This window comes from Leptonychotes weddellii, chromosome 11, assembly GCF_054177405.1.
Source record: "Leptonychotes weddellii isolate Sample4059 chromosome 11, ASM5417740v2, whole genome shotgun sequence".
In the NCBI taxonomy this organism is placed as follows: Eukaryota; Metazoa; Chordata; class Mammalia; order Carnivora; family Phocidae; genus Leptonychotes; species Leptonychotes weddellii.
In genome coordinates, this window is record NC_138379.1 from 31,606,242 (window position 1) to 31,630,850 (window position 24,609).

Here is a 24,609-nt window from a genome sequence, read left to right on the forward strand (position 1 = left end):
TGTGATTCGCAAAATCTTCTTACTGAGATGGACTTAAATTTTCAACAAGCCCAATACCCTTTTAACATCTCTACAAGATTCTATCCAAATTGTAATCTAGCTTACACCTAAACAGCTCTGGAGACAGAAACTCACTGCCTTCAAAACACTGACTCAGGAAGTTCTTCCTTATTTTAAACTAAAATAGTTTTCTATAGCTTCTACCCAATGGAACTGTAGCAGGCAAGTTCCCCTTCCAGAGGACAGGTTATCTGGAAATCTTTCACACTCCCCAAATCCACCTCACTTTCATCCCACCACTTCCATCTGCTCTTTGGATTAATATGGAACTTGTCTGGGTCCGCATTTCTTTTAGTCCATGAATGGGCTCCTCCTTCCTGATTCAAGACCTCAGTGCATGCCCATTCCCAGCCCCAAATGTTCCCTCAACCTTTATCAATTGTTAACTCACCCTCAGAGCTCAGTCCAACTATTCCTTCTTCAGAGAAGCAGTGTCATACACTACCCACAGAGTCCCCACTTATGCTCTATGTAGAGCACACTGTACATCTTCATTGCTTTTATCAGTAATTTTATATCTGTGCAACTGTTAGATAAATGTCTGTGTCCCCCAGTAGACTCTATGCTCTATAGGGCAGAGAACACTGGATCCCCAACACAGGCACAGTGCCTAGTACATAATAGGTGTTCAATAAATAGTTGTTGAATGAATGAATTAACGAAAGCATTCCTCATATGTCATGGACTTGATCATCTTAACAACCAAGGAGCTCTTCTCTTTAAGAGAAGAGAGTTTCCCAGGATTGTTTTGACCAGCAAACCATAGAATGGATCTGTTACATTCCTTACATAGATATTATGATTGTTTTAATGTGGCCCAAGATCTCTGTTTGGTAGCCACAATACCCTGCATCTCCCTATTGACCCATAGAAAGTCTTTTTCTACCAGTGGCGCTGTTACAGCTTCAGGTTTACCCCTCCCCCTATTTTTGTTTTTGTTTTTTTAATCCCAGCCTAGGAACTGACACCAACCAGACTGTAACCAAAAGCATCAAGGGCCTTGTCTTGTACATATGCGAAATGTTTGGATTGTTTAGGAGCAATAGGAAGCTAGTTTTGGTCCCTCCCTCCAGGGTTTGGTCAGAATATTAATTAGCTCCACTAGAATTCTAACTACTTAAAGGCAGGTCCTTAGCCCTATAGAAGGTTTAAATACTTGATAGGCTAACTGACAAGAGGTACAACCTAGTCTAAATTCAGGTTTCCAAGTTGGCCCAAACCAGGATTAGGAAAAAACACAACTTAGTGTCTAAAGGGGACATCAAGGCCCTACACTATTTTTGTACTAGATTTCTTACCTTGCTGGAAATAAATAAGATTCTAGATGGGAGACAAAAAAGGCACTGGAACCAAGTAGAATTGCTGGGGCCATAGAATTCCAGTTCAAACAAGGATGATCACCAGGGTGACCATATAAACTAACATTTGAGAGTGCAGGGGAGGGGGATTATTAAGAATAATATGAAGACAATGAGTGTCACAGGGGCTGTCTTTGGATCGACCAAGATGTATGGTCATCCTAGTGATGGGTTAATTCTCAGTCCCATCAGCTTCTGACACTGTTTAACTGTTCCCTGCTTTATTTTTCTCATCTTCAGAAAGAAAGTGGATCATATTTACCTTATGAATAGTGCTTAATACACCATTGACACAGTGTAGATGCTCAAATTTAGTTATTATTGGTCGCTCTCCTCTCCTGCTAATCTCCCTAATATTGACTCAGAAATTGAGAGATTGCTTCTGGAAAGGGAGTCAAAAAGGCCTCAGTAGGGGGGTGGGAGGATGGGTTAGCCTGGTGATGGGTATTGAGGAGGGCACATTCTGCATGGAGCACTGGGTGTTATGCACAAACAATGAATCATGGAACACTTCATCTAAAACTAATGATGTAATGTATGGGGATTAACATAAGAATAAAAAAAAAAAGGCCTCAGCAGACATAGCACTGTGCTGGTAGAGACAGAGAAAAGTAGGTCTACATGAGCAGAGATTTGTTTTAGCTTAGCTGTGTGTGGGCTGGGGTGCTGGCTTTCTGATTTCCATCAAAACATAGAACACAAGAAATTGTTTCTTGCCTACTCTAGTGCCGAGTACTAACCAGTGAGGACAGTACTCCTTCCAGGGAGGTGTTTTTAACAACTAACACTAGAGGTCTAAAGCAATTAATGGAGCAGCTGTTTGATTTCTGAGCCAAGTACTCAGGAAAACCTGTATACGAGGAGAAAAGAAGGCATGATTGGTCTTAGATTTAGAAGTCCAGGCCCCATCCCAGTGGAATACTCCCAGGCAATAACACTCAATTATCCCAAACTCACACTTCATTTTCTTGCTCTATTGTTCTTCATTCTCTCTGAATATTTTTCCAAACATTAGAATCTTGAAGGCAAGTTTCCAAGGAAGGGAAAGAAAACACAAAACACAGAAGAAAAGAAAATGAACAATGGCTGATTCTTTTTATTTTTTTTTAAAGTTTTCAGGTAATTTGTCAACTTCAAAATATAGTTACATGCTAAGGATACAGAAATCAGATCAAATAGAAGCCAACCAGCACAAAATTAGCATCTTCTTGGGAAGTCATTTACATCTTCCTGGACTCACTTCCAGTTCCTCCTCCTCATTATTCACAAGATGGAGCTGGTACTAGGGCCCCGTGGGGTGGAGAGTGTTAGTAATAAAGAAAGCTAAATTCACATTCACAGCTCCTCTAGAGGAAAATGGAGGGGTTTCCGCCTCAGCCTTGGGGAGGTGGGAGAGGAGAGAAAACATTGGAAAACTGTCTCACCACTTTCTCTTCTCTGTCTCTTGTGGTGAGAAGGATGACATGGTGATGAAAAGTTGACTCTTGAGCTAGACTGCTGGGCTCCAATCTCTGCTCTACCCTATTAGCTGTGTGACCTGGAACATATTATTTCACCTCTTTATGCCTCATTTTTCTTATCTATAAAGTGAAAGTAAGTCAACCTCATGGGATTTTTTTGAGGGCTAAATGACTTAGTACATGTAAAGTTTTTAGGGTCTGGCCCAGAATAAGTATTCTATGAGTGTGGTCTATGATGATGATGATGATAATGATGATGATGATGGAAATCCTCTTGTCTCCCCTTATCTTCACTTCAGGTGCATCAAGAACCCATATCCTTTCTTATAGGATTCAGTGTGTCCTACCATTGATTCATCCACTCAATAAGCAAACTCATGCTTTATTATCTCTCTGTGCCTACTGCCTAGCATAGTGTCTAGGACATAGCATTTCTTAAATGTTTATTGAACTGAACTATTGTACATCCTTATGTACAATATAGAACAATGCACACTTGGGATCCCATTTTGGCAAGATCTTAAGTTTACTTAAGATATATAAATGAAAAAAGAAATCTCAATACAATACATACTCTAACTACATGAAATGCACTGTGACATTTTTATTTTACCAAATTGATTTCTGTTATGTCTTGTTCTAGTCTCGTGGAGTTGATTTTATCACCACAATAGGCAGTTCTTAGGCACTCTCCCCAGTTGCTGCTATACGTATTTGCATATATTGAGTTTCATGGTCCTCATCTGTGGAAATGCAGAGCTTGATCAACGCTCAAATATTTGTTTCAGAAAGACATTGACTTTTCCAGTGAGCTAGAGGGCAAAAAGTCTAATAGTGGCTAAGTAACAGGGGAGATTTAGATCCCTAAAAAATAGTCTAGCATGGTAGAAGTACTCTAGCTTAATGAGCTGCATGAAACCAGTGACTATTACTTGAACTTTCCTAAAAAAAATTTAAAAAAAGAAAAGAGAAAGGAAAATAGTAAAACAGAACAAAAGAGAGAGAGAGAGGAGTAAAACTCATAGAGAACCTGAATGACCTTCATTTAAGAATTCAATTCTCAGTCTCCACCCAAAATAACCTTGGGTAGAGTCATTACCTTTCTAAAATCATAAAATTGAGTGTTAACTAATCTCAAAAGTTGGTGCCTTTTACAAGGTTGTATTTAAGTTCTGTATGGGTAGCTCTCATACTGCTTTCACCCCTCTAAACAAAGATTTTATCCACAGACTTGGCAAATAGGGATCTGGAGCCCCACACGGTTACATCATTGTGTCAGAGGCCTTCCTCGGGTTAGGGTTGGAGGGTAGGTGTTGAGAGGGGGGTAGATAAAGGCGAGGGTGAGCAACTGTAACAAAAGAGGACTTTGAACTTGCTGATCTAATCTGGATTATATGAAGATGGGGAAATTCATTAATAGGTAGGGCACATCAGAATGAACCATTCATCCATAAAATCCAAACATATGCTAAGAGCTTGCCTTTCCATCTGTACCTCATGGATTTGGTTTTAATATGGTACTCTGTTTTGAAGGATTTGCTCAAATCAGCAGTTCAAAAATGATTCACAAGGGAAAAGCTTGGATGAAGAGTTCCTGTTCATGTTTTATTAATGGAATTTGCCAACACTCTCATAAAAAGGAAAAAGCCCCCCAAGATAAAATAGCCTCTTATTTCTCAGATTGCTTTTATGATTGTTATTTTGGATTGTATTTTAGGCTGCTTGAGTTTTTTTTTTTAATTTTGAACACAATCTTAATAGAATTCAATTTTTGTCTGCTGACTAAACTCTACCAAGAGGCATCATCTGGTGGTTGTCCCCTGTGCCTCTAATTGCTTAATTAACATTCAAATCCAGGGTTTTAGGAAAGGGTTGTATTATTATAAGTTCTGAGATAGTTAATTGCTGCCATGACACCTTTGAAGCTGTCATATAGTATCTATAAAGAGATTCGTGGGAGATGGGTCTAGCTTGAGATAAAATGAAAAATCACAGGTTTTTAAAAACTACGTGAATAACTCACAGATTAGTATTCTTTTAGAAAAAGAATGCTTAACCATGAAATTTATAAATCAGTGTTGTTTATTCAATCTGATAAATGAATAGCTTTCTAAAAATATCTATGGATTTTAAAATTATTTTATGTTCTTTTCAAGCAATATTTACATCAGATGGTTAGGTGCCAGTATATTTCATTTTATTTATGAATTTCAGAGAATTTCATAAATAACTGGTCCACTTGACAAAAATACTGCACAAGAGGACTCAGTGAGGCATATGTAGAATAGATGCCCTATAACCAAGGACAACTTTTTTGATCTGGGTATGTAAAATATTTTGTCTGGAAAATATTACCCCTCTAAAAATAACTATAGTTGCCTCTACCTCCTATAGAAATAATTTAATTTGTAACATAATCTTTTAAATTTTACAATTGGAAAACAGAGGCAACAACTTATGGAATTGTTTACACAAACTCAAATCAGAAAAAAAGTGTTTTATTGGAAAAATACAAATCAATAAAGGAGAACTCAAGACTACAATGGATAGATGAATAAAGAGCACACATAGATAATTCAAAAAGGTGGCAATACTAAACAAGAATGTGTAAACACCTTTAATAAACAAATAGTCAAAAACTGCAATTTGAGGGGCACCTGGGTGGCTCAGTTGGTTAAGCATCTGCCTTAGGCTCAGGTCATGATACTGGGGTCCTGGGATCCAGCCCCACTTTGCAGGGCTCCCCACTCAGCAGGGGGTCTGTTTCTCCCTGTGCCTCAGCTCCTTCTCCTACTCATGTATGTGTGCTCTCTCTCACTCTCTCACTCTCAAATAAATAAATAAATAAATAGATAAAATCTTTACAAAACTGCAAATTGAAAAACAAAGCAAGGTACTTTACATCCATTAACTTAACAAAGAATAGTAATATTTAATGCCACAAAATTGTGGGAAACCTGTACATTCACCACTGGTCATAGAATAAATTGATATAACATATTTAAAAAATAATCAATATCAATCAAGACTGTAAAATATTTTATATAATTAAGCTGGCTAACTAATCTTGTGCTACTTTTTCCGATGAAATTTTTCAAAGGAAGTAAAATACATAGAAATATGCTTATTTTGGTATTATCCATTAGTACAAAGAAGTTGGAGACAACATTAACATCTAAAACCAGGGGAAAGTCACTCAATGGGTTTGTCAGCCAAAAGGATAATAATTATTAACAACTTTAATAATATTATTTATAATGTAATATTAGGTGAAGAGTGGGATATGAAATTACATTTATGCCAATATAAGAAACTATGCATGACAAAAAAGCACAGAAATAGAGAAATAGTTGCTGTGTTGGAACAGTAGAATTATGGGTGGTATCAAAGAGAAAACATACTACTGGAGAAGGAAATAGATCAAAGTGGGGCTGGTGTTTGCTAGCTGTGCTATCTTATAAAATTATAACTTCTCTGAGTCTCATTTTTCTCTATTGCAAAATGAGGTTACCCACACTTCCTAAGCTGTCAGTGTTGAATGACATGATACATGTACAGTGTTTAATGGATTCTCCAAAACCAAAAACTATTATCACATTATTCATGGCAGTCTTGGTACCAAACAATATGTAAACATCTAATAAGAATATTTGTGAATCATTAAAGGAGCTTCTTCTTTAAACACTTTGGTTAGATACCATCATAGATGCAGTCGTATCAAAAGCTCTGGTGATGACCCAAAATGGAAATACACACACACACACACACACACACACAATCCTGTTTGATCCTGAGAAGTAGTTATTAATATATCCCTTTCTGTGTCAGGCTGAGAAACTCAGCGAAGGTATAACCACTAGCAACAATTATGACTGAACATTTACTGAATGCTTATGACATGCTATGAACTACCTAATCACTTTATAGTCATTAAGTCACATAAAACTCAGAATAACTCCATGATATAAATACTACTTTTATTCTAACTTCAGAAGAGAAATGGAGACAAACAGAAGGTAAGCACTTTCCCTCAGGTTTTGCCACCCTAGTCACTTACCAGAGCCAGAGTTTAAATCAAGCCATTTATTCCATGAACCAAGAGAGCTGACATTCAAAAAGGAATCTGAATCATAGCACATTTTGATAGCTACAAATACAGTGCCTTTTTTTTTTTTTTGCATAAAAGGCAATTTAAAAAGTGGGTTGTTTATGAATGACCAAGAAAGATATTTGTTCCTTAAGGTTTCTTTCTGCTTGGGATGCAGAGTTTTTAAGAAGATGCTTCATTACCTTGAAGGAAGTTACAAGCATCTTCCAGGTGAAATGACTTCCACTGGTTTATCAGAAAGATCACCCAATTTTGTAATGATTAATTATGGAATTTAAAACCAAAAATTTAAAAAGTAGGAATAAATTGGCGAGTGTAATATCTCTGCTACCATGTCTGCAAGAAGACAGATGTTAAGCAAATAAACATTAGGTGAGAAGGTGATAGTTCTCTGACCAAAAACAAAACTCTGTAAACTCACAGAGGTCCTTAACATCTTTTGGGGCACTGGTGCTGTTAAATGTTATTGAAAGCTATGGAATTTTTCACAAGAAAAATGAGCATTTGTACCTCATTCACAATTTTATATATAATTTCAAAGGATTGGCAGTCCCTGCTCAGAACCCCTCTGGAGGGGCCCTTGTATCCCAGGATCAGAACCACAGGCAGAAGGATGACTGATGCTGGGTGGTGATAATTTAGATAGATTGCTTATCACAGGGAAGGCCTCTGATAAAATAGTATTTTAGCAGAAAACTGAAGAAGGTAAGAGAGGGAGCTGTGTGAATATTGAGGGAAAAGTTTCCCAGGGAAAGGGAATGGCAAGTGCAAATACCTTGGAGTGGGAGCTTGTATGGTTTTTGTTGACAATCACATTCATGGTAATAACATCAATCATTACTAAATAAGCTTTTGCTAGCATCTCCTGAGTGCTAGGCCCCAGCTGAACATATATTTAAAATAGTCTTTCCTCTTGATGAGCTCAAAATATAGACTTGAAATCCTTCACTTGCACTCTTTCTGCTAACATCCCATCAGTCAAGGCCAAGTCCGAGGGCAGGGATTTGCACCTTTTCTTCAGTGGGAGAACACTACAAAGATGCATGGATAAAGGGAGGGTAGACAATTGGGACTTGGCAATTGAGAATTTGCAATCTATTGACAATTCATCATAATAAAATATAGTCTAGTGGGTCTCGAAGCATGGTATACATTTTTATTTTATTTTATTTATTTATTTGACAGAGAGAGACACAGCAAGAGAGAGAACACAAGCAGGGGGAGTGGGAGAAGGAGAAGCAGGCTTCCCGCAGAGCAGGGAGTCCGATGTGGGGCTTGATCCCAGGACTCTGGGATCATGACCTGAGCCGAAGGCAGACGCTTAAGGACTGAGCCACCCAGGCACCCTGCATGGTATACATTTTAATGGTGGTATGAGAAGTGATTTTTGATTGTGTTTGAAACAAAAAACATTGTTTTTTATGTTACTAGTATATATTTGTTTTCATGTGTTGAATAATACCACAGGTGCTTGGATTTTTTTATTTGATTTTAAAAGTATTATTGAATAAGGGACGTTGAATTAAGTAAAAACAGTGAGTCAATATAATGTAAATTATATAGTTAGTAATGGTATAAGTGGTGGAGAAGGAAGGGAAGTATCATCCAGATGGAGAAAGCAGCATGGACAATGGTCCAAAGGGGTAAAAGTACGTGATATGGAGTATAATAATATATCCCATTGATGGGATACTCAATGGGCTCCACCCTAGGCTAGACTCCTGCACAGTATCTCTACTCCCCTGGGTGATTAGAGAACTTCAACTCTTGCCCTGGTACCATAGGCAAAGGGTAGCACACAATAGGCCCATAGCAGATATCTGTTGGCTGACAGAATTACTCATAAACTCATTCAGAGAATTTATAGAATATCTTAATCCAAACCCAAGTGTCTCAAAATCAAGTCTCATTTTCAGTACTCTTACTCCTTGGAAGGAACAATTTTACCTTTTTTAGGGCTGCCTCAATTTGCTTTTCCTGGTGAGCTCTCTGATTTCCAAATGACTAACTTCCCGCAGGGCTATGAGAGTTGAATGTACACAGACAATACAAGCCCAGATTCACAGTCTGAGAGAAATATTTATAAACTAAGATACAGGGAACCATATTCGGAAAAATAAATGGAAACTCTTCCCTTAAGCCTAAGTCTGAGGAACAGCTACCATCTGCCTCTCTTGGCCCAAGAGTCTGTGTTTGAATCATGCTGCTGATTTCCCTAAGAAAAACCAGTCAAAACAAGGTTTTCAAGGCAACTGCTCTTTTAAGTAGAGCTTTATTTAGTGTGGCTCTGATATATATATTGTATGCATTAGAGTTCCAAAACTGTTCCCTCTCTAGCATTCACCATAGGAGTAAATAGTATCACCAGTCATTGGACTTGACTCTTCTTTATGTCGCACTCCATGTTCAATCCATCAGGAAATACTGTAACTCAATGTACAAGTTATATCTGAAATCCTATCCCTTTTCATCTCTACTGTTGCACCTTTTTTTCCAAGCCACCTTCGTCACTCACCCACACTGGAGTTAGAGCTACCCTACAAACTCCCTCCTTCCATCCTTGCCTCATAATTTATTTTCTACATTGCAGCCATGGGAGTCCTAAAATGAAGATGGGATCATGTCACTCCTTCCCAAAACTCTTCAATGACTTCCACTATGGTTAGTTAGAGGATCAATGTCTCACTATGACTCAAATAAACAGAATGATGGGCTGTGTCAACCCACTGAAAGAGCTCCCAATGGCTACACCTGGGACAAGATGAGCAACAGATAAATAATGTGGTATTGGATTACAACCTGAAGTACAAAATCAGTATCCATGAGTCCACACTGGTATAAATACATGATTGATTGAATGAATGAATGAATAATAAATAGAGAAGAATAGACAAATCTGTGCAGAGGAATTTCAAATAGGTTATGTAGATTTTTTTTAAAGGTTTCATTTATTTGAGAGACACAGAGAGAGATTCAGAGAACGAGTAGGAGGAGGGGCAGAGGGAGAAGCAGACTCCCTACGGAGCAAGGACTCCAACTCAGGACCCAATCCCAAGACTCTGGGATCATGAGCTGAGCTGAAGGCAGACACTTAACTGACTGAGCCACCTGGGCACCCTAGGTTATGTAGATATTATCCCCTCAAGGAGATGGAGCATATCTCCCCACCCCTTTAAGTGTGAGATACTGATATTGATGCCCTTCTAAAGAAGAGTACTGTATGAAAACGGGGGTGGGGGGGAATAGCTACGGAAATTTGGCAAAACTACCTTGGTCAGGTGAAAGGTTAACAAAATCAGTGATAAGTTGTGTTAACAACATGTACCCCTGATATGATAGGATGAGAGAGGCACTTTACTTCTGTGGTTTTCCACTCAAGAATCCATAACCCCAGTCTACACAAAGCAAATCCAGATTGAGGGACATTCTATAAAATATGTGACCAGTTCTTCCCTAAATTCTTAATGTCATCAAAAACAGAGAAAGTCTAAGAAACGGTCATGGTCCAAGAGGACCCCAAGGAGACACAATATCTAAATGTAATGTAGTATCTTGAATAAGATTCTGAGACAGAAGAAATGATTGTTATGTAAAAAGTAAGGAAATCTGAATAAAGTGTGGACTCTAGTTAGTAATAATATATTAATATTGGTATATTAGTTATGACCAACATACACCCTAATGTAAGATGTTAATAGTAGGGGAAATGAGGCGTGGGGTATATGGGAAACTATTCATACTATCTTTCCATCTTTTCTATAATTCTAAAGCTCTTGTAAAAAAATTATTTAAAAAAGTTTTCCATAGACTGCAAGACATTGCACAATGTGACCCCCTGGCTACCTCTTTATAGCTTATCTCCTTATGGTGTCTCTTTTGCTAACTCACTTCAGCTACAATGACATTCTTGATATTCCTTGAGTCCATACAAGCTGGGCTGATGCTCTGTTTCCTTTGCCTCAGATGCTCCTCCCCTAAATATTCACATAGCTAACTTTCTTGCTTCACTTAGGTCTTGCTTTAAATGTCACCTCTGTAGAGAGTTTTTACCTGGCCTCCTTTTGTTAAATTGCGTCTTCTGTCATTCTCTCTCCTGCTTTATTTTTCTTCACCACACTGAATTTCTTATGTTTATATATTACATGTGATTTATTTATTCACTGTTGTTTTCTCTCACTAAAATACAAGTTCCATGAAGGCAGAGGTGTGTGTGTTTTGCTCACATTATATTTATTTCCTGCGCCAAAAAAAGTGCCTGGCACATAATAGATGAGCCACAAAATAGTTGTTAAATAAGTGAATGAATGAATTCAAATGTTTCCTCTAAGGCTGTATCATATGTGATATTTCCAAAAGCCAATAGCTCTTAGAGCCCTATTATCTCTGCCAAACACTTCACAGCTTTTGTTTCATTGGAGTCTGTGTATTATGGTTCTACTTGATAAATAAGATACCTGGGACCTACGGATGACCCATTACTTGTTTCAGGCCATGCGGTGAGTTAATTATAGAGCATCCATGTCAGTTCTCTAGATTTCTAAACCTAGGGTCTTTCTACTGGACAACATAGAGGTGGGTGTTGTGCTCCTTTCACCCTCGATAATGCACACACCCACACATATACTTTTCAATTTAGTAAGGCAATTTGGACACTGCATTGTCTGAGTGAATTTTTCCTTCCCCCTAGGGTATCCCAAGTGAGAAGATTAAGCTGGTCCCTTAGACGGAAAGAAATCAGTGTGAAATCAACTCTTCTTGGCATGGGCACCTGGTTCTCAAAGGGTAACAGCACTGAAGAGGTCCAAACTCCCTGCTATCTAGCTTTTGGGACTGAGCTGGGGACTTCAGAGGATGCAGTCTTATGAATACAATCCATCATTATAATGAGTCTCTAAAACAGCAGGTCAGGATGTTCATAAATTTGTTCACTCATCAGATATTTCCAAATGCCCATTATGCACCAGGCACTGCGCAGGGTGTTGCGGGAAGTGGCAGGGATGATCAGGCACAGCTGAGTCTCCCAGAAATTTACAGTCTGTGGAGATACAAATCATTGGAAAAAGGGATTAACAGCAGCAAGGAAATAAAATAAGAGGCACCCGAAGGAGGTTTTTGTGAGCCAAGGAATGAATAATCAGAGATCGGGGAGTTGGAGTTGATTACAGAGAGGAAAAGCCAGAGGCATGATGGGGAGATAGGAAGAAACTACAAAATCATCTAAAATGAACATTTTTCAATGTGTGTGCAAATGTATAATTTACATTTATGACCACTGTTGTCTTATTTGCATGCACATACTCTAGTCCCTGGAAGCTTTTTATTGAAAAATACTTCTTACTCTCTCTATGGGAAGATAACAATGAACTCCACTCCTGTCAAAAATAAAATGATCACAAAATATAGGGTACCTTCAGAAATACACATTGTGTTTCTATTTAAACGGAGGTATTCTACTATTAAAGCCATGTAGTTATTCTCCTCCAGGTATTTTCTGGATGGGGAGGAGCCAGGTTCATGTGTGAATTCTAGCTTTTACATGAAGCATTACCATAATCATGTTTTGAAACCCAAAATTGGTGGCACATTTTTCAAAATAACAATCATGATAGTTAATCCTCCTGTTCCTCCAAGTCCCCCAGCCTATCTCCTTCCACCACTAGAGTGCACTAAAATATCTACTACGGGCATGGAGAGCTCAGTGACTGTGGTTCAACTATAGATTCTTATCCTTTCTTGCTATTTGACAATTCTATCACATAAACATTTACATGTCTTTGAGAGATTACACATAGACCATGACCCCTAGCTGATAGAAAAAAATTTCAGTTGTTTGAATCAAACAAGGATTATGACTTCATTCAGTGCCCAAAATTGTAATGAATCACTCTTCTTGGTGTCTGATTTTTGAATTATAAGTTTGTACTGGAAGTAGAGAAGGGAGTCTGTTTGGCAAATATAATAGAACAGCTTGAAATACATGCAGTCCTGGTATGAAATTTGGCAAAAGGTCCTTTTGACATGTCAGTGAGCCAGCAGTGTTCTAGAACACTGTTCTAATTCCCTAGAACCCTCTAGGGAATACACAATTTAAAAACTCCAGACAATTATCAATGTATTTTAATGTTATTCAGCCCACAAATATTCCCTTAGGACCTACTACCTGCCAGGCACTGGATAGGGTGGGTTCTAGGGTGGAACTCATATAGAGGGTGGCATAGATTATTAATTTAGCATTCTGATTGAAGGCTACAAAATATCCTACTTCCAAGAGTATTTATACTCTTTATACTCTATAATAATTTTCCGTAGAATGTTTACCTTCACCTTAAATTTCATTATTAGAGAGTCACTATATTTGGAGTAAAGTAGTATTTCCAGGGATACTTTTGTTAAAAAGAAAAATTTCTCCAAGAAAGATAACCCATAGAGCTATTGATGATGATGATCATGATGATGATGATGGTGATGGTGGTATGATGATGATGATGCTTAGCAACTAACATTTATTTAGGCTTAACACAGGAGAAATTTTTCTACATTCTATACATGTATTAATTTATTTACATAAGGTAGTTGCCAGCATCATTATCATGGTTTTATAGATGACAAATCTGAACTACAGATAAGTTAAATAACTTGCCCAAGGTGACACAGCTACCAAAACCAGATAAACTCTGGCAGTCTAGATTCAAAATCATACGTTTAACCACTATTCTAGATGATGACAATTCCTAAATTTGTTTTTTTTCCTCAACATTTCCTCTAAGTTGAAGATATGTATATATAACTGTTAACTTGACATTTTCTCTCAGATGTCCCAAAGCCATCTCAGTGATAATATGCCTCAAATTGATCTCTTTTGTTTCTACAACCATTTACCAAGGGTCACATAGATATACCCCCCCAAAAATATTCTGTTCTCTCCATAGCCCTATTATCTCTCTCATTTCAGTTAAAGTTACCATTCTGAGACATGACCATGAGAAGCATGCCTGACTCTTTCTGGTTTTTCACCCCCCGTGTCCAAAATATCTACAGGATCTATTAGTTTTACAACCAAAATGTATTCCAAATCTGTCTACTCTCCCCAACTTAATCCAAGCCACTGGTATCACTCACTGCAATAGTATCCTGTCTTATGTCTGTGTTTCCTCTCCCTATCTCTCCACCTGCTAGATCCAGTTTCTACCATGGAAAGCATTGTGAACTTTTAGAAACAAAAGTCAGAAATGTTGCACCCCTCTGTAAAAACTTTTGATGTTTTCCCATTGTACTTATATACAAATTCTTTATTATAAATGTTCTCTATCTTCTCTTCCTTCGCTCTCTTTCTAACATCCTCTTAGGACCCTCCAACCCCTTGCTCACAATGTCCAAGGTAGAAAGCTGTTCTGCAGATTCCTAGAGAATGCTAAATTTATACTGGTATGTGATGTATGCATTTTCCCCACAGGTATGTGTGATTTCCTAGCTCCTCACAAGGTTGGCTTCTTCTCATCTTTCAGGTCTCAGCTTAAGCCTTGCCTTCTTTTAGCTATCATTCTACCTATACTTCCTAAAATAGTCTGCATTCATTATTCCCTAACCTAGCACTCGCTTCTGTACCTCATAGGACTGATCCTAATTTACAACCGTTTAGTTGTTTATTATTTGGGTACATATTTATTCTATTTCTCCCATGTCATGAACATTCCAAGAGGTCAGGGAATTTATATCTCTTATTCTCCATTGCATCTTCAGCACCTAACCATAAATCTGGCTTTCAGGGCGCAGTCAATACGTAACTGCTGAATATGCTATTTACAAAGAATGCATCTAAAAAGTAAGAACATGAAAAGGCTAAGATTCCAAAGATAATAAAAGATATACTAAGCAGAAATGAACCAGAAGAGTTTAAGTAACTAACAACAGAAAAAAACATTCACAGACTTTCATAGAAAACAATACATAACCCACAACATTGACTGATGAAAGGATAAAATGTGAGCATGCTCAACAGATGAAGAAAACGCCTTTGATAAAATTGAGTGCCCATTTGTGATAAAGACTGTTAGCAGACAAGGAATAGAAAGTAATTTCCTTAATCTGATAAAGGGCATGTTCAATAAATTTTCAGCAAACATCATTTTTAATAATGAAAGGTTAGAAGCTTTCTTTTTGAATTTACATATGAAACAAGTTTGTTCACTATCACTGTCCCAGACAGTGTGTTAATGATTGGGGAAAAAAATAGAGGTTTTAAAAAATGGAAAGAAAAAACTTGTCATTAGTCACAAATAATGAGTGTTTACTTCATAAGTAAGTCAAAAGATCCCACATTGAATAGTTAGAATTCATAGGAGTCAAGGACGCTGTCCGTCAGGTGAATATACCAAGGTCAATTGCATTTCTATACAAAGAATGTGTATGGTTACTTAGAGCTTCTTTTAATGTGATCTGACCTATTAAAATGCCATCCTTTTCCCTTTTTACACAACTGACTAAAAGTCAGAAGGCTATTTGGGTTCTCATGCTGTTCTCATCTAAGTCAAAGAAAAAAGGTTTTGGATTATAGGGTCATTAATTTTTGTTAAGGAAAGAACTAATGTAAAGGAGAATAATTATATTTCCTAAAGATGGATGTGTTCTGCAGAAGGAAAATGAGAGCCTAATGCCATTACATTTAATTTCCCTGATTCTCCTTAGTCTACAAATAACCAAGATTTTAAATATTAATACTTTCTAGGATTATAAAACTTGCATTAAGAACTTATCAAGACAGGAAGACTAGGTAAAAGAAATGCAGACTAAATCACTGGAACTCACAGGCAAAATTTTGTTTTGAAATTTCCCAACACAAATCTTTTTCTCAACTTTTCAACCTGAAATTATTTTTGGAAACATTTTTGGAAGACTTAGAAAACATAATCATTCCTGTCTTTTCAGATACAACACCAAGGACACAACCCATGGAAGAAATAATTGATAGGCTTGACCTCATTAAAATGAAAAAGTTTTGCTCAGCAAAAGATGATTTCAAGAGAAAGAGAAGACAAGCTCCAAACTAGGAGAAAACATTTCCAAAGGCCACTTGTGATAAGACTGTTATCCAAAATGTACCAACAACTCTTTTTTTTTTTAAAAGATTTTATTTATTTATTTGAGAGAGAGAGAATGAGAAAGAGCACATGAGAGGGGAGAGGGTCAGAGGGAGAAGCAGACTCCCTGCCGAGCAGGGAGCCCGATGCGGGACTCGATCCAGGGACTCCAGGATCATGACCTGAGCTGAAGGCAGTCGCTTAACCAACTGAGCCACCCAGGCGCCCTGTACCAACAACTCTTAAAACAAACAAACAAACAAACAAAAAACCAAAATGTACCAACAACTCTTGAAACTCAACAATAAGAAAACAAAGAACCTGATTTCAAAACGGGCCAAAGACCTTAACAGACATTTCACCAAAGAAGATGTACAGATGGCCAATAAACAAATAAAAAAAAATGCTCTATATTGTATGTCGTCAGAGAAATGCAAATTAAAACAACAAATGATATACTACCACACACCTAATAAAATGGCCAAAATCTGGAACACTGGCAACACCAAATGCTCACAAGGATGTGGAACAACAGGAACTCTCATATATTGCCAATGGGAATGCAAAATTGGTACAGCCTCTTTGGAAGATTATTTGGTTGTTTCTGAAAAACTTAACATACTCTTACCATATGATCCTGCAGTTGCACTTCTTGGTATTAACCTAGAGGGGTAGAAAGCTTACTTTCACACAAAAATCTGCACACACAAAAAATCTGTTCACACAAAAATTTAGCTTTTTTCATAATTGCCAAAACTTGGAAGCCATCAAAATGTCCTTCAGTAGGTGAATGGAAAAATAAACTGTGCTACACATAGACAAAGAAATATTATCCTGTGCTAAAAGGAAATGAGCTATCAAGCCATGGAAAACTATGCAGGAACCTTAAGTGTATATTATTAAGTGAAAGAAGCCAATCTGAAAGGTTACACACTGTAGAATTCCAAGTATATCACTTTCTGGAAAAGGCAGAGCTATGGAGGCAATAAACAGATCAGTAGTTGCATCAGAGCTAGACGAGGGAGAGGAATGAATAGGCAGAGCACAGAGGATTTTTAGGGCAGTGAAGACACTCTGTATGATGTTTAAAATGATGGATATATGTCATTATATATTTGTCCAAACCCAAGGAATATACAACATCGAAAGTTGAACACTAAGGTAAACTATCTACTTCAAGGAATTATGTCAGCATAGGTTAATCTTTGGTAGAATGTACCAGGAAGAAGGGAGTGAACCTGATTTGGGGAGACAGTTAAGCCAGCTCAGAAGCTATTGTGAGTTGAATTGTGTCCCCCAAAGAGATGTATTGAAGTCTTAACCCTTGGTACTTGTTAATGTGGCCTTATTTGGTATTAAGATCTTTGAGATACAATCAAGTTAGAACGAGGTCATACTAGATTAGTTTGGGCTCTAATCCAATGACTAGTGTCCTTATAAAATGAAAGAAATATATACAAAGACATGGACAAGGAAAAATATCATATGACTACATAGGCAGAGATTAAAGTGATGTGTTTACAAGTCAAGGAATGCCAAGGATTGCTGGCAACCACCAGAAGCTAAGAAAAGGTAATGAAGGATCATTCCTAGAGCCCGTAGAGAGATCATGGCCCAGCCAACACCTTGATTTCAGACTTCCAGCTTCCAGAACTGCGAGATAATAAATTTCTGCTATTCTCAGCCATTTTATGGTAATTTTTTAATGGCAGCCATAGGAAATACAGATACCATAGGAAATACTAATACAGAAGCAATTACAGTGGTATGCATTGTATGCCCCCCTTGATATAAATGTTGAAGCCTTAACGCAAGTACTTCAGAATGTGACTGTATTTGGAGATAGGACCTATAAAGAGGTTATTAAATTAAAGTGAGGTTGTTAGGGGGGCCCTAATCCAATCTTCCTGTTGCCCTTATTAGAGGAAATCTGAACACAAAAAGAGACACCAGAGGTATGTGTACACATGGAGGAAAGACCATTTAAGGACACAGTGAAAAGGCAGCCATCTGCAAGCCAAGGAAAAAGCCTCAGGAGAAACCAACCTTGCTGGCACCGTGCTCTTGAACTTCTAGCTTCCAGGACAGCAAACAAATAAATTTCCATTGTTTAAGTCATCCAGTCTGCGGTAGTTTGTTATGGCATCCCTAGCAAACTCGTATACAAGCAATACGAATAGAAAGGTATGATGGCTTTGCACACAGGGTAGAGATTTAGTAATGGAGACAGAGTTGACACAATGTGGTGAGTCATTCAGTGTGCTGAGAAGGAGAGTGAAGAAAGGAGATATCAATGGTGAATCCACAAATTCTGATTTGGACCCCTGGGTTGCTGGTGGTGCTTTTCTCTAAGAGAGAGAGGAGGAAGAGCTCATAGGAGGCAAGAGGAAGATACAGACTTCACTGTTAGGCACGCTGTGGGTCTGCAGTGTCGTGGCTGGGTGGAGAGGCAGGTCTGGAGGTGGAAAGAGAGAGCAGGTCTAGAATTACAGATAGGAGAGTCATTATATAAGGAGAGGATGGGATCACTTGGAGAGAAAGGAAAGAAGAGGGCCGAGGATCTGACGCACACAGAGATTAATGAAACAGGCTAAGGCAGAGGAGACCATGAAAGTGGCTGTCGAGTGATGGGGGAATAATGAGGGGACCATTGAAGAGAAAGAATCTGTCAGATCTGGCAGTCAAGAAACTACTGGCACTCTCTGCCTGAACATTTTTATTTGAGCGGTAGTGGCAAAAGGGAGACTCCATGTAGGTATATTGTGGGGTACATGAGAGACTAAGTCATCAAGGGATGACTTAGTTTTTTTTAAGGTTGGAGACAACTAAATATGTTCATGTGTTGTTATAAAGAAGTCAGTGGAGAAGAGAAAAAGAAGAAAAATAAGTAGTAGGGAAACACCTGCAGAAGAGGACAAGCTTTGAAATCAAGAACCCAGCTGAAGAAATTAGCCTTACATAGAAGGAGTGGCTAGTCCATTGGACAGGCAAAAATGGAAGTAAGAATGGGGGGCAAGGCAGTGTTGTCAAGGGAATATAAATAAATTGGTGGATGAGGTTGCAGAAAACTGAGAGTTTCTATTTTTGTTGTGAGGGAGGGAGAAGATAGAGAAACAGAGTTTGGAAAGAGCTGAGAGGGTTTCAATAGTTACTCTGAAGAAAGGGATGGAGTGCTGGCCACCGGCAGATGGAAAGCTAGCAGAGCTGTGGGAGCGATTGATGTTTGCAGCCCCCAAACTCCTCCATTGTGGAACTTTCTCTCCAGCAATGATCAGTGATTCAGGACTAGATGATGAGAAGACAACCTATTCTGGGGAATTAATGGATCCAGTACTTCACGAATTTATTAAGCACCTAGTTAGTGCCAGGCAGAGAGTTAGGGGCTGGAGATACAAAGAAAAATGAGGCATGGTCCCAACCCTAAGTACTTTATGATCCCTGAAATATTTGCTATGTAGCCAGAGGGGTAAATCAAGCACTCATAAAACTTTAAAAAATACAAAATACAGGGGTACAAGAACGGAACAGATACACAACTATGAACTTCCAAAAGGGGAGACATTAAAGAAGAGTTATTCTAGCACAAGTCTATGTGTTTGATATTAATATTCCAATTTTCCAAATGAGGAAACATAGAAAGGAACGTAATTTAGGAGAATAAAGAAATTCTTCATGGGGGTGGTTGGTATTTAGAACAGGCTTTGGGGGACACTCGGGTGACTCAGTTGGTTAAGCATCTGCCTTTGGCTCAGGTCATGATCCCAGAGTCCTGGGATCGAGTCCTGCCTCAGATTCCTTGCTCAGTGGGGAGTCTGCTTCTCCCTCTCCCTCTGCTCCCCGCCACCCCCCCGCTCATGTGTGCATAAGCGCGCTTGCACTCTCTCTCTCTGACAAATAAATAAATAAAATCTTAAAAAAAAAAGAAAACCTTTTAGAACCCTTCTTCTTTTAGAACAGGCTTTGGAAGTGAGATTTTTTGCCAGGTAAAGATGAGGAACTGGAGATATCGATTCCTGGGTGTATTGGGGAAGGGCAAATTATTCTCTTTGACTGGGTTATAGGAATGAGAGAAGAGATTATTTTGCAGTTGGGCCTTGAATACGAACATCAAGAGTTTGTATTTATTTTGTAGGCAGTGAGAAAGGATTGAAGGCTTTTAAACAGAGATTGACATCTTCGAAACTTCCATAACCTTAGGTAACACAGACTGAAAAAAGGAGAGATTGAAATGGTGAGACCAGTTGAGAAAAGTCAGTGTAGATATCGAAGGGATGGTGTCAAGGATAAATGAGACCAAGATGCGGTTCCTGGCTCCTTCTCTCTCTACTTATGTGGTTTAGATATGTCACTTAGCCTCTTTCAGTCTCAATTTCTCATCATAAATTCTAAAAGATAGAAGGAATAACCTCTATGGCCCTTTTGAAGAATATAGTTTTATGATTCTGAGGTCTCGAACAGGAGTTCTGGCAGTGAGGAAAGAAAGTATGAGAAAGAGGAGAGGATTTACTTAGGACTTTTTGAAACTTCAAGTACAATATTAATTCAAATAAATTATTTTCCACTTTACCTCCCTATATAACTGCCACCGCAGTTTGGTGAGGTGATTATTGGGTCACCTCTTACATCAAAACACACATTGACACTATACATATGCAGTCTCTCCTACTCAGACGATGATACTTACTGTTCATCCCTCCTCTGGTCCAGTTGCTACTGGAGTTTCCACATTCAGATTCATCCCCTTTTTAGGAAGTTTTCGCAATCTCAAGATATTCAAAGATGAACTTATGATTCATGATTTCAGCTTTTCCCCTTCCCAATAAATTTTCTCTTCTTCTAATACTTCGTCTGTTGGTACTGCGTACTATCCACCCAGCTGCTCAAGTCAGCACGACTGTTTCCCTCCCCCGATCTTTCAATAGCCAATCACCCTGTCCCACAGATTCTAGCTTCTCAAGTATTTCTTGATTCAATCTTTCCCTCTTACTCCCCCTAGCGGAAGTTCTCATCACTTTCCATTTGGATCGTTCAATTGTCGCCTAATTGTTTTTCCATTTCAACCCATTTTCTACATTATTTTGCTGAAAAATGTACTTCTGATCATTTTACTTTCCTTATTAAAACAGTTCAGATTTTTGAATTAGAAGTTCACCCACATTCCACAATATAGTATGTATTTGCATGTATATCCACTCTTTTCTTCATTCTTTCCAAAAATTATTTTTAAGCAGCCTTCATATGCATACTATATATATCTCCAATAGAAACATACATGTTAGAATGTTTACAGAAGTATAACTTGAATGGACCAAACTGAAAACACCCAAAATGTCAATCAACCATAGAATGGTTAAGTAAACTGTGGTATATTCATACAGTGGAATACTTTAGATCAGTGAAAATATACATACCACCACTACACAAAGAAACAACATGGATGAATCTCACAAACGTGCAAAATGGAGGGGATAAAAGCCAGACACGAAAGAATACATACTATATGATTCCATTTGGTAATGTTTAAAACCTGAGAAAACTAAGATGGGGATTAGTGCCTGAGAAGAAGCTCAAGAGATGGTTTCTGGGCACTGATAATGTATTTCTTCATCTAAGTGGTTGACAAATATGTGTATTCACTTAGTAAAAATCACCAAGCTGACTCTTTTCAGTGTGTATGGTTATTTAACAAATAATTTTATTAAATGAATACATTTTTATGATTATATAAAAATATAACAGATCAAAAATTAAAGGCTGAAAAAATCAGGCCAAATGGAGAATAAGAGCAGGAAACTAGAGAAAATGCCTGTATACAATGTGTAAATTGTGAGGTCCACATAGTGGCCATTGTTGCCTAGCAAGTCAACTCCAGGTTTTCTAGCACATCTTTTTCCTAGTATTCCAAACCGAAGCAAGGAACACCAGACTCAATAATATCCCTTTGATAAAGGATCTGTCTATTCTAATTTCCTGCAATGCAGACTGTTGTCATCATAACCAGTGGCAATTTAGTAAGAACAACTCAACAAAGGGGTGGAACAATGCCATCCAGCTACACAGCGCTCTCATACTCTGTCTCGGTTCTAAACAGAGGTTCAAAGGAATGCCTGGGAGTTAGGTCCAAATTTTCCTTAGGAAACAGATTTGGCTTTACTGTAACACAGAAATAAATCTGTAGCCAAGGTTCAATGTTCTACACTATTAATCACGACTGGAAATTTTTTGAAACAGGTGTTACTAATCACTCACCATAGCCATAAAAAATTCACAATAGAGCAACTTCCTGGCAATCTCTTGGAGTTAAATTAATTGCTAAATGTACTTCCTTGGTAGCTGAGAGATTTCACCTGCTGCATCAAATTGTTAAAGGTAAATCAAATAAATATTGGGAGATTTCTGCCATAAAAATGATTTTAGCTTTAGAATCTTAAGGCACTCTTTTCTGAAATAATTAGAATGTGTTTGTGTGACCCATTGCTTTCTAAGACGACCCTCAGTATTCCCCTTCATATTATGTTTTTGTCATAGAGAAAAATATGTATTTCTCTTTTCTCAGTGGCAGAGGTACACATCTGTATAATCCAGAAATTTCAAGTCATTAATATAAAAGTTCAAATGAAGAATAATGAAGAAAACACATTCTTGGGGTTTTTTTAAAAAAAGATTTTATCTATCTATTTGCCACGGAGAGAGAGAGAGCACAAGCAAGGGGAGTGGCAGGCAGAGGGAGAAGCATGCTCCCCGCTGAGCAAGGAGGCCAATGCAGGACTCCATCCCAGGACCCTGGGACCATGACCTGAGCCTAAGGCAGACGCTTAACTGACTGAGCCACCCAGGCATCCCTGTTCCTGGGTTTTGTACTGCTTAAAATTGTCATCCAAGGACCTTGACTCTGTGGTACTAGGGTGCATCATTAAATTAGGGTTAATGGTGAATTTATACAATTAATTCCAAGTACAAAGTCTCCATAGGACTTTCATCCATATTAATCTATTAAATAGTATAAAAACTCATTTTTTAAAAAAAATTTTTTACTCAGGTATTTAGGGTAAAATAAAGGTCAAGTGTAGCCATAATGGTTGCCTTGATCATATCTTGAGAAATGTACTAAGGTAAACATTTATCTTGGGTGATATGAATTCAGGTCAGTAAACATATTTTTTGGGTTATCTAGGGTCAAACACTCTGAATAATATTTAACTCTCTTTCTTACCTTATACATGTAGCTTTTACAAGTATCCTACTTATTCTGATTCCCCAAATGTCTTTGGCTTGGGATAGCCTGGCATAATGTTTAAGAATATGCTTTCTGAAGGCATGTGATCTCAGTTTTAGCCTTGAGTCTGCCAATTCCCTACTGTGGTCTTTGGCAAATTACTTAAACTCACTAAATTTGTTTCATATCTTGGTAAATAATTGAAATACACATAATACCAATTTTATGCATTTATTTAGGAGGATTCCATAAGATAATGCATGTAGAAGGTTTAGTACAGAGCCTGGCAGAGAATAAGTGCTTGGTATATTTAGAACTTGGAACATTGATTTTATAAGTTTAATAATTGCTTTCAAATGGTAATGATTATACAATTTATTCATTATTTATTAACTACCATATTTCCATTAATGATAAATATTTTCAAATATTTTTACATACCCTACATAATTTATTTCATTGAATCCTCATAGTAGTTATGCAGAAAAATATTATCATCCTTTAAGAGTTGGATAAATTATGACTGGTACACACAGGACCAGAATTTTCTTTATTGCAATGCCCTGTAGAAACACCTCAGTCTTCAACGCATGCTGTTACTGTAGTTCCTATTCTTATTTGTACTATTATACTAGATTAGGCATTTAATACTGTAGAGGTGATTATTAAATGGATTCCTCCTTTAAAAAATCTCACAGTTTACAAAATAATTCAATATATTATCACATTTAATCTTTACCATAATTCAATGAGATAGAAATTTTTCCTCTTCCCATTATACAGATAAGTAAACTGAGGCTAAAGAGGACAATTAACTTCCCCAAGAACTCATATCCATTAAATGCAAAACTAAACCTAAACTGGGCTCTTCTTTATTAATAAAAAGCTAGATAAAATTTTTTACTTAAATTTTTTTTTTTTAAAGATTTTATTTATTTATTTGACAGAGAGAGACACGGCCAGAGAAGGAACACTAGCAGGGGGAGTGGGAGAGGGAGAAGCAGGCTCCCCGCTGAGCAGGGAGTCCGATGTGGGGCTCGATCCCAGGACCCTGAGATCATGACCTGAGCTGAAGGCAGACGCTTAACGACTGAGCCACCCAGGCGCCCCTACTTAAAATTTTTTTTAGATAGGGGCGCCTGGGTGGCTCAGTTGGTTAAGCGACTGCCTTCGGCTCAGGTCATGATCCTGGAGTCCCTGGATCGAGTCCCGCATCGGGCTCCCTGCTCAGCAAGGAGCCTGCTTCTCCCTCTAACCCTACCCCCTCTCATGTACTCTCTCTCTCTCATTCTCGCTCTCTCAAATAAATAAATAAATCTTTAAAAAAAAA